The sequence below is a fragment of the Oncorhynchus nerka genome, linkage group LG4 (assembly GCF_034236695.1).
Source record: "Oncorhynchus nerka isolate Pitt River linkage group LG4, Oner_Uvic_2.0, whole genome shotgun sequence".
Taxonomy (NCBI): domain Eukaryota; kingdom Metazoa; phylum Chordata; class Actinopteri; order Salmoniformes; family Salmonidae; genus Oncorhynchus; species Oncorhynchus nerka.
The window spans coordinates 41,735,268-41,747,005 of NC_088399.1; positions in this window are offsets into that span (position 1 = coordinate 41,735,268).

Below are 11,738 nucleotides of genomic sequence, written 5' to 3' on the forward strand. Positions count from 1 at the left end.
TAGGATAGGGGGCAGCATTTGGAATTTTGGATGAAAAGCATGCCCAATTTCAACTGCCTGCTACTCATCCCCAGAAGATAAGATATGCCATAGTATGTATTTTTCATGTCAAGTAATAAATGCTTGAACTTCTTTGGGACTGGGGGGCAGTATTGAGTAGCTTGGATGAATAAGGTAAACTGGCTGCTACTCAGGCCCTGTTACTAATATATGCATGGTATTAGTATATTTGGATAGAAAACAGTCTGAAGTTTCTAAAACTGTTTGAATCATGTCTGTGAGTATAACAGAACGTATGTAGCAAGCGGAACCCCGAGGACAAACCATTCAGATTAGGTTTTTTGAAGTCACCATCTTTTCAATGAGTTTTCATTGGGAATCCGGATTTCTAAGGGACTTGCTTGCAGTTCCTACCGCTTCCACTGGGTGTCACCAGTCTTTAGAAATTGGTTGAGGTTATTCCTTTGTGTAATGAAGAAGTACGGACAACTTGAACGAGTGTCACTTCATGTGTACTGTTTGATAGAGGCGCAAGACCAGAAAGCATGCTTGAGTTTGTTTTCTTCCTGTATTGAACACAGATCATCCCGTCTTCAATTTTATCGATTATTTACTTTAAAAAATACCTAAAGTTGTATTACAAAAGTAGTTTGAAATCTTTTGGCAAAGTTTACAGGTAACTTTTGTGATATTTTGTCGTCACGTTGCGCAAGTTGGAACCGGTGTTTTTCTGGATCAAACGCGCCAAATAAATGGACATTTTGGATATATATGGACGGAATTAATCGAAGAAAAGGACCATTTGTGATGTTTATGGGACATATTGGAGTGCCAACAGAAGAAGGTAAGGCATGATTTCTATTTTTATTTCTGCGTTTTGTGTCGCACCTGCAGGGTTGAAATGTTTTCTCACTTTTGTTTACTATGGTGCTATGCTCAGATAATAGCATTGTTTGATTTCGCCGAAAAGCCTTTTTGAAATCTGACATGTTGGCTGGATTCACAACACGTGTAGCTTTAATTTGGTATCTTACATGTGTGATTTTATGAAAGTTTGATTTTTATAGGAATTTATTTGAATTTGGCGCTATGTATTTTATCTGGCTTTTGGCCAAGTGGGACGCTACTGTCCCACATATCCCAGAGAGGTTTTAATTGGATAAATAGCAGTCTTCAGATTGATGTTAAAGTCAAGTCACGACAGCATTGACTGACCTTCATGTCTTAAAGATTGTCATTTCTCTTTGCTTATTTGAGCTGTTCTTGCAATAATCTAGTGCTATCTTCTGTATAGAACTCCTACCTTGTCACAACACAACTGGTTGGCTCAAACGCATTAAGAAGGAAAGAAATTCCACAAATTAACTTTTAAGAAGGCACACCTGTTAATTTGAGAGAGAGAGAGAATGAGAGAATGCCAAGCGTGTGCAAAGCTGTCATCAAGGCAAAGGGTGGCTACTTTCTACAATGTAGAAAATAGTACAAATTAAGAAAAACCCTGGAATGAGTAGGTGTGTCTATATGTTCGACTGGTACTGTATATAGCATAGTATAGTAATAGTATTAAATTATTATATAGTAATATATACTACTTGGTATTGTACAAGTCCAGTAAGTGTGTGTGTGTGTGTGTGTGTGTGTGTGTGTGTGTGAGAGAGAGCCCTATTTCCCCATATTAAGGCAAAACTAATTTCCCTCATTGTCACGTTCGTTATAAGGATCGGACCAAGGCGCAGACATACAAAACCCTAGACATACAACACAAGAGTACCCACCCTAGTCACACCCTGACCTAACCAAAATATATAGAAAACAGAGATATCTAAGTTCAGGGCGTGACAGTACCCCCCCAAAGGTGCGGACGCCTGGCTTCTACCTTCGGGGGTGGCTCTGGTTCTGGACGCAGTCCCCCCTCCTTACGATGATCCCTCCGCTTTTGTGGATGCGGACCGCGAATCATCAGCGACAACCCCGGACCGGGGATCGTCGCCAGAGAGCCCGGACCGGGGACCGTTGCTGGAGGTTCCGGACCGGGGACCGTTGCTGGAGGTTCCGGACCGGGGACCGTCGTCGTCGGTTCTGGACAGTGGACCGTCGCCGGAGGTTCCGGACTGTGGACCGTCGACGGAAGCTCTGGACTGGGAACTGTCGCCGGAAGCTCTGGACTGAGAACTGTCGCCGGAAGCTCTGGACTGAGAACTGTCGCCGGAAGCTCTGGACTGAGAACTGTCGCCGGAAGCTCTGGACTGTGAAGGCGCACTGGAGGCCTGATGTGTGGCACCGGTACTGATGGTACCGGGCTGATGACACACCTCAGGGCGAATGTGGGGAGGAGGCACAGGATGTACTGGACTGTGGAGGCGCACTGGAGGTCTGATGCGTGGTGCCCGGCACTGGTGGTACCGGGCTGGGGACACGCACCTCAGGGAAACTGCGGGGAACTGACTCAGGTGGCATCGGACGGCTAACACGCTCCTCAGGGCGAATGCCATGCATACTACGCCAAACCAACAGCTCTCTCTCTTCACTCTCCTCCAATTTGTCCATCAGTTCCTCGAAGGTTTCTAACTCTACCCTCCGTTCACTCTCCTCCAATTTGTCCAATAACTCATCAACAGTCTCTGACTCACCCCTCGGCTTCGCCGACCAACCCGTGTGCCCCCCTAAAGAATTTTCTTGGGGCTGCCTCTCGGGCTTCCGTCGACGACATTGCTGTCCTCTCATGCTCCTAGGCGACTCCCGCCAAGGAAGGCGATCCTGTCCTGCCAGGATTTCCTCCCAAGTCCAGGATCCCTTCCCATCCAGGATCTCTTCCCAAGTCCAGGATACTTCCTCCTCCTGGGCACGCTGCTTGGTCCTTTGTTGGTGGGATCTTCGGTCACGTTCGTTATAAGGATTGGACCAAGGCGCAGCGTGCTGTGCGTAAATTCTTATTTATTTATAGAATGAAACACTGAACAAACTAACAAAATAACAAAACGAAACGTAAAGCTCTACAAACGAGTGCTGCCAGGCAACTACACATAGACAAGATCTCACAGCAGAAAGTGGGAAACAGGGCTGCCTAAATATAATCCCCAATCAGAGACAACGATAAACAGCTGTCTCTGATTGGGAACCATATCAGGCCAACATAGAAATACAAATCCCCTAGATTAAAACAACCCTAGACATACAACACCCTAGACATACAACACTAGAGTACCCACCCTAGTCACACCCTGACCTAACCAAAATATATAGAAAAGAGAGATATCTAAGGTCAGGGCGTGACACTCATCCAGCAATTAAGCAGCCAAATAGAGCTGTAAGTCATAGCTGCCAAGTTAAAATTCTTAATTCTTAACTGTTATTTAAAGCTGCAATATGTAACTCTTTGGGCGACCTGACCAAATTAACATAAAATCTTTATTATAGATCTGTCATTCTCATTGAAAGCAAGTCTAAGATCTGTTCTATTTGCACTATTTTTATGCTTCCCGTTCTTAAGTTTCGTTTTTTCATCTTTCTTCAAAAAGCTGAATATACAATATTTTTGCTTATGGAAAATATATTTCACATTAGTTTAGATGGTACAATGATTCTCTACACTTGCTCATTTTATCACATAAACTGAAATGAGGCGACCTATTCGAATGTTTGCAACCAGGAAATGGCAGAGCAAGTTCTGCATAGTGCATCTTTAATGCAAGTCTGTCTCTGGAGGCTGATGTAATGTCTCAATCTGAATGACCTTGGCTCTTCTGCACTACAGTGGTGTTCTCTCCCTTACTCTCTCTCTCCCTCTCTCCACATCTCTCTCTCTACCTGAGTTTATGCATAGCAGGAAAAGATAAAGCTCTGTGATCAGACACAGTGACAGAGTCCAGGAAGTGTATCGTCAAGGCACGGCTTATACTTTAACAGAATAAAAACACATGCAGTATTTTTTAGGTAATCTCACTGTTGTACTGGAATTGAATGAACACCTATCCAATGCTATGTTGATCTACAGAAATGTAAGCCAATATTGAGAGATTAAACATGTAATGAGAGGTCCGTCTCATTTGTTATGAGAACAGAAAAGCGATATTTGGTTTTTAATACCTCTTACACTGATGGATTTAGGGAGTCATTTCTATCGACATCTTGTAATTGAACAACAGTTGGCTCTGAGAGCAGACTTAAGGTTGAGACATGAATGTCATTTGGCCACTTTTTAGTTGTCCAACTCAATCTTGCAAATCACCTAGATAAAACTGCAACAGCAGTAAGCCTTCACTCCCTCTCTCTCTTTAAGAAAAGAAAATATCAACCATCAACGAATTATTCCAACAATCCAGTATCCAGTTGATCATACTTGACGCAGCATATGGCTGAATAGTGTAAATAATAATAACATTCTGGGTTAACTACTCAATGAGTATTTGTTTGTTTTCCTTCACACTAATTACATTTACATCTCAGCATGGTTGTGGTGCTGAAATCCACATGTAAATGAGAGGAAATGAAAATGAAGACTATTCCCTGCAGTGAGAGACGCCTCAACAGATGTGTTAATGTCATAGGCAATCTTTACTAAAGGGGTAGAAAAGGTTTATGTATTCCAGGCAAACATTGGGCCCAAGCTCTGATTGAGTTACAGTCACAGTTAATGCAGGGTAATCAGATCAGAGAGAAAGTTGTCCTGGCTGGAGTCCCGTATGGCCCTGGCAATAGCCGTGGAAGAAAATAAGGTCAGTCTCACACCTTCAGTAATATACAGTGCCCACTCACTCACATGGTGACTCTTGAGAATGCCTCAGTTAGACCCTCATAACTTGTAATGTCCATGTACATCCTTTAACAACAGATAGCAAGCATAACTCAGATCTCCCACAGAGACTCAAGTAAACAGGGTTTGGAAAAGAACACTTTGACTGTTTATTTTCATCCTTTCTTGACATGATTTCCTGCAAACAATATTTGTTATTCAGTGGTATATGTGATCTGGAGTGGCTCTCTAAAGTGAATAGAACAGCTGCAGAGGATGGATCAACATATTGGCTGCTCTCCACCTTCACCCACCGACAAACTCTCCTCTGAATAGACTGGTTTTAATTGGGCCTTCAAGTGCATAATCTGAAGTCAACATGTACATGAATTCGTTTGATCCATCATCTTCATTTGATTGGAACCGTCCATCAATATGCCTACTGCACCTCATGCTGTCAAATGGAGAGCAGGGAAGTTGACATACAGTGGGTAGTATAGTTTAGAGAATATAGGCCTATAATGCTGTCAATATTCCACCATAGTCAAGCTAACAATGACAGGCTCATCTGGGGGCTGACTCCCAAGGCTCTGCTGCTGCAGCATTCATCACCACAAACTGTGACACTGCTCTGTCATTATTGCTTATGACACCCATTGCGTTGTGCTTCGGGCTGCAGTTGTGCTGAAGTTGTGTTCAAGAGGAGCATCGTTTGATGAAAGACGAACTGTCTTATATTCAAGCCGAGGGTCTGTTTGAGTGTTTTAATGATTTTTTTTTTCCACCAAGAGAAACTTCTTTGAGAAGTGGAAGATTGTCAAGAAAGGGAGTTGGTGTTAAAGCGTCTGTCTCTGATATTGATTCAGCTCCTACAAATCAGCTCTATAACTTGGGAGCCTGATGAGGCATGTCACATCTGCGCTGGAAAAGAAGCACTCTGCCAAACCACCGCAGGCTCATCCCTATACCATTTCTTCTGCTTGGATGTCGAATACTTTGCAGAAAAAGGGAATAGGAAAATAACTTTGGAAAGGAAGTATTTTTATTCAGAGGAGCATCTCTCAACTGGGAAGCAATCTAAAAGAACTACAGAAAAAACCTCAAGGCTCTTTCTTACATAATCTTTTTTTTTTTTTTTTTTACTTGTGTCATGTGGTCCATTTTTTTCCTGACTGTCTGACTGGTGCAGAACTCCACATGAAAAACTTCTCCAAAGAAGACATAAGGAACTTATGTCACTTTCACTTCATGAACATGTTAGCTTATTCTGAGTAATCTTGGTGTCAAAGCAGGGGAACTTTTGTGCAGTTGACTGATGGTCTCTGTGGGATGTACAGCTAATGCTTATGCAAAATATTTCTGAAGATTCTCTATACTCATGGCTCAGCATGAGAATTGATACAGTGGTTTAAACTGACTGCCTGTGTGATTTATTGACAGTTTAACAGTAATGACATAAACAACAACAACAACAACAATAAAAAACATTTCCTTGGTCACTAAAAGCAGAAAGTTGTCCCCATCTCAAAAGTTTTCCGAAGCTGACAGCACCCTCAAGATTAGTTATTTATGAGCACTGTGACAACCTACACAGCGACAACTGGTCCCTCTCCCCATACTCTCCCACACTAAAGAATAAACTGAATGTGCAAGAAAAATACATAAAAACGCTATTGCTGTTGATTCTTTGGTTTTTCAGAATTGACCTGAAAGCTCTGGATTTCATTTTCACTGCATATCTGAGTTGTCAAAGAGGCTCATTGATATGCTGTGTAAATATCATTAGTTATTTTTAGGAAGAAAGGTTTGGTAATAGTACACTTGGAGGTTGGACCAAATACAATGATTTCAAAGTATAAATAAATAAAATCCTAAATATATACAATTATATGCGAAAAAAATCATTGTGCCTCATTACTCTCAAGCACTCTAGGCAAGTCAAGAACATACAGAGAATATTAAGTAAGATGTCAGCTTGATACAAACACAGAGTTAGTGACGTCAACAGGATGTTGTCCACAAACTACATTAAGCAGTATTGAGAGGTCTATGTTCCTGGCAAAAAAAAGTCTTTGTACCTAAAACAAACAACTTGACAATGACTGCGGGTGAAACACCTTGTCACCCCAAAATGTTATTGTTTGGTGACGTTAGGCAGATATAATGCAGTGTGCCATGGCAGAAGCAACACAACACCCCTGGCATTCTTTCCTGGCAGTATTAGAGCAAGACATCCTGTGGGTTAGGCGCTTAAAGTGGTTATTAAACTGGTGATGATCACAACATTCACACAGGCAACAACAGAGTTAGAGTTAGAATTCCCTGTGTAAAGCGGGACAATAGTGATGGAAATCATAGCTTTTCATTTACCGAATGTTAATTCTGCTGCTTAATGCTATCATCAAACTAAGGAAAATGAGTTCAAATCATCATCAGGAGGAAATTCATTTGTGTCAACCCCACCACAATATTACGATTATTGCCCCATAGATATGCGAAAGTGCATTACGATTAGATTTTACGACCAGGAATTCATATTGGAAGCATCCATTCAGATGATCTGCTCTCAGGTTCCTAATACTTTATTCCAGACTGAGGGATAAATAAAAACCAAAGCAAATAAAATAACAAAATACCAAAGTCTCTTAATGGGGCAATCAACTACGTCGATTTTTGTATGTACCCATTGATCTTTGAAGAACATAACTTATAAATGCCTCATGAGCTTAATTTAAAACTAGTTAAATGTAACTAAATGCTGTGGAAAATGTAATCTACAGTACCAGTCAAAAGTTTCCACACACCTACTCATTCATGGTTTTTCTTTATTTTTACTATTTTCTAAATTGTAGAATAATAGTGAAGACATCCAAACTATAAAATAACACATATGGAATCATGTAGTAACCAAAACAGTGTTAAACAAATCAAAATATACTTTATATTTGAGATTATTCAAAGTAGCCACCCTTTGCCTTGATGGTATGCCATCACTGTAAATAAGAATTTGACTTGCCTAGTTAAATAAAGGTAAAACAACAAAAAAATGATAGCTTTGCACACTTTTGGCATTCTCTCAACCAGCTTCATGAGGTAGTAATCCGGAAAACATTTGAATTAACAGGTGTGCCTTGTTAAAAGTTAATGCGTTTGAGTCAGTTGCGTTGTGACTAGGTAGGGGTGGTATACAGAAGATAGCCCTATTTAGTAAAATACCAAGTCCATATTATGGCAAGAACAGCTCATATGAGCAAAGAGAAACGACAGTCCATCATTACTTTAAGACATAAAGGTCAGTCAATCTGGAAAATTTCAACTTTGAAAGTTGCATTCGCAAAAACCAGCAAGCGCTATGATGAAACTGGCTCTCGACATGGGAAATGAAGACCCAAGTTACCTCTGCTGCAGAGGATAAGTTCATGAGAGTTACCAGCCTCAGAAATTGATGATCGAAATGCTGCAAAGAAACCAATACCAAAGGACACCAATAAGAAAAAGAGACTTGATTGGGCCAAGAAACACGCGCAATTGGAAATTAGACCGGTGGAAATCTGTCCTTTGGTCTGATGAGTCCAAATTTGAGATTTTTGGTTCCAACCGCTGTGACTTTGTGAGACACAGAGTAGGTGAACGGATGATCTCTGCATGTGTGGTTCCCACCGTGAAGCATGGAGGAGGAGGTGTGATGGTGTGGGGGTGCTTTGCTGGTGACACTGTGATTTATTTAAAATTCAAGGCACACTTAACCAGCATGGCTACCACAGCATTCTGCAGCGATACGCCATCCCATCTGGTTTGCACTTAGTAGGACTATCATTTGTTTTTCAACGGGACAGTGACCCAACACACCTCCAGGCTGTGTAAGGGCTATTTTACCAAGAAGGAGAGTGATGGAGTGCTGCATCAGATGACCTGGCCTTCACAATCACCCAACCTTAACCCAATTTTGTATTTGTATTTGTATTTTTCCTTTATTTAACTAGGCAAGTCAGTTAAGAACAAATTCTTATTTTCAATGACGGCCTAGGAACAGTGGGTTAACTGCCTGTTCAGGGGCAGAACGGCAGATTTGTACCTTGTCAGCTCGGGGATTTGAACTTGCAACCTTCCGGTTACCAGTCCAACGCAATTAAGATGGTTTGGTTTGAGTTGGACCTCAGAGTGAAGTAAAAGCAGCCAACAAGTGCTCAGCATATGTGGGAACTCCTTCAAGACTGTTGGAAAAGCATTCCATGTGAAGCTGGATGAGAGCATGCCAAGAGTGTACAAAGCTGTAATCAAGGCAAAGGATGGCTACTTTGAAGAATCTAAAATCTAAAATACATTTTGATTTGTTTAACACTTTTTTGGTGTGTGGTGTATGATTCCATATCTGTTATTTCATAGTTTTGATGTCTTCACTATCATTCTACAATCTAGAAAATAGTAAAAATAAAGAAAAACCATTGAAAGAGTAGGTGTGTCCAAACCTTTGACTGGTGGTGTATGTAATTATTTATCATGAGAGGGACATAAAAATAGTTAGTCTGAGGACACAAGATCAAGGACACAAATACGATAAAAATATGAAATATTTTATATGATGTATTTCCTATTCAATGTATGAATAAGGCTTGAAATGACTTATAAGCTTTCTAAATATAGTATAATCATTATAAAATGACTAAGTATAAGATTTCACCTTCCTTATAACTGGAAAATACTGTACATATTTGTACTGTATATTTAGTGTTAGAGAAAACGTGCATATTTTCTAATGGTCTCTCTTGATCATACGTCTTCCCCCATCGCTGTTAACGGCTCACAGAGCTCTAGCTTGGCTTCTTGAACTCGTTAGGAACTTGCCTTTCATCTCATTTTAATCAGTACGTGTTTTGTGTTTAGAATCTGTTAATTATTTTAGATGAATGGCTAGAAATCGATCACTGAATGTCCTACAGTGATGAAACCACTGCTTTGTCAATGGCTATGACATAGGATTCAGCCAGGAGTTGATGAACAGTCTGAATATCAAATGAAATGGTAGGAGGGACCTCCCAGCTTCAAGTGATTTAGGATTTCACATCCTACGTCACACAGGCTCAGACAATATACTATTGTATCTGTGGGAACCAGGGCCATCGCTTAATACCAGCCATTTTGATCTACTGTGTCCACAGATCGATTTATAAGTGCAAATGTTGATCGGAAACTGTACCAGAATCACACAAGTCCCCAAAAACAGGGGACTTTACATCTAAGAGTTTTAACTGTTGTATCCCATCAGAACCCCAAAATGTACACTTGTTTTACTCCAATGTCTCTAAACAATGTAAATGTGAACAAACACTGTATAACCTCAATATCACTTTGTTATTGTTTCAACTGCTGATTGGCCCATTAAATCTTCTCAATTAAAACCACTTGGAGATTAGGATTATGTTACAACATAAATGGGTAGTTTTGCCAGTCAACAAATGACATCAAACACAGCTGTTTTTGGTCATTTATGTTACTTCTATGACAGTGTTTTTAGAGTACTGTGGTCATTTGTGTTACTTCTATGACAGCGTTGTGAGACTACTGGCAGACCAACTCATGTACTGCCATAGATAAGCCTTGGAAGTTGAGAGTGTGTTACTTGGATAATGGGCAAGATTTCATTCTGATCACATGCATGCTGTCAGAGAAGTGTATACTCTGGAATTGAGGGTCCTCCAGTCAATTACAGAAGCAATCAAAATTGCCAATAGAATCGGCCATGGTAAGCTGTAGCAATGCAGGTCCCATTGATGAGATTTTGGGGGTCTTCTTTCTGCTCTGTTAGTTTTACAGATTGTATTTTTCATGGAAGGAAAATCTGTTCTAGTTTGTTTGTTTTACAGATCATAATTGTTTGATTTTCTGTTTTCAACAACATCTCATCAAAAAGGTATTTTACAGGAATTTCTTCAACCTCCACCGATGGGCTATTTACCAGAACAACAGAGGCTGATTTCCACATTTATTTATTTCTCAAATATATGTAGACCATTGTTATTCACACCAGAGCATTTGTTGGTAACAACTGACATAAATCTTGTCACCGACAATGTGTGTGTGCTGAACAGTAGAATAACGCACTTACAACCAATACATTCTACCTAAGAATTCTTATAATTTTATTGTGTGTTGTGTATGATCTTATGTAATAAATGAGACATCTTAACGCATGTTCAAACTTTTTTAGTCGAGAACGAGGAATCTTTTCCCCTGTGTTATCTAGCATTTCCAGGAGGAGCTACAGTGCATCTGTAACACTGAGTGCAGACATTTGAGAGGTTGATAGCTTTAGGCAAAAGACCAACAACATTTCAAGCCATCAAATCCGATCCCTCGTCTCGTGGATCGACTAAGAACCTTTCTACTTATTTTGCCCTGCTGAGGCATAAAGTCTTAAATCTCTTAATGTAGGTTTTCCCCCAATGGAGAATGATTTATATAACATATGTTCGCTCTGAAACAGCCATAAAACAAACAAATAAGTAGCAAAAAAGGTTTGTTTTAATGGGATTTTGTCTGTCTTTTTAATGTGACTCCAACATTTCACTGTGACCTCCACCACACTATTGAAGAAGTTATGACAGTAATGAAATTGATACTGACAAGTTAGGGGATCTTACTTCATTGGTTTACTGTTACAAAGAGGGACAAATCGTTATTTTTCACCTGTGCAGTACAATCAAAGAAACAAAGGAAAGAAATGTGTTAATATCGACAGACTCTGTCACCCCTGGGTCTATAAAAATGGTCTGAGACCATTAAAGATTTGACAAGAACAAAAGAGGAACCCATGCTGGCTGTTGGCTGAAAGCAGTCTGGACGTCAAACGCTGTATAGATGTCTGACCTTTTAATACCGCCTGTGGACAAAGAATGTGTACACTGTTGAGGAGCACCTTTTGCCCTAAACCTGCTCTCTCACACGTGCACGTTTACACGCACAGAGACAAAGACACAAACAAACTCATGGAGTGCAATGCCCATTG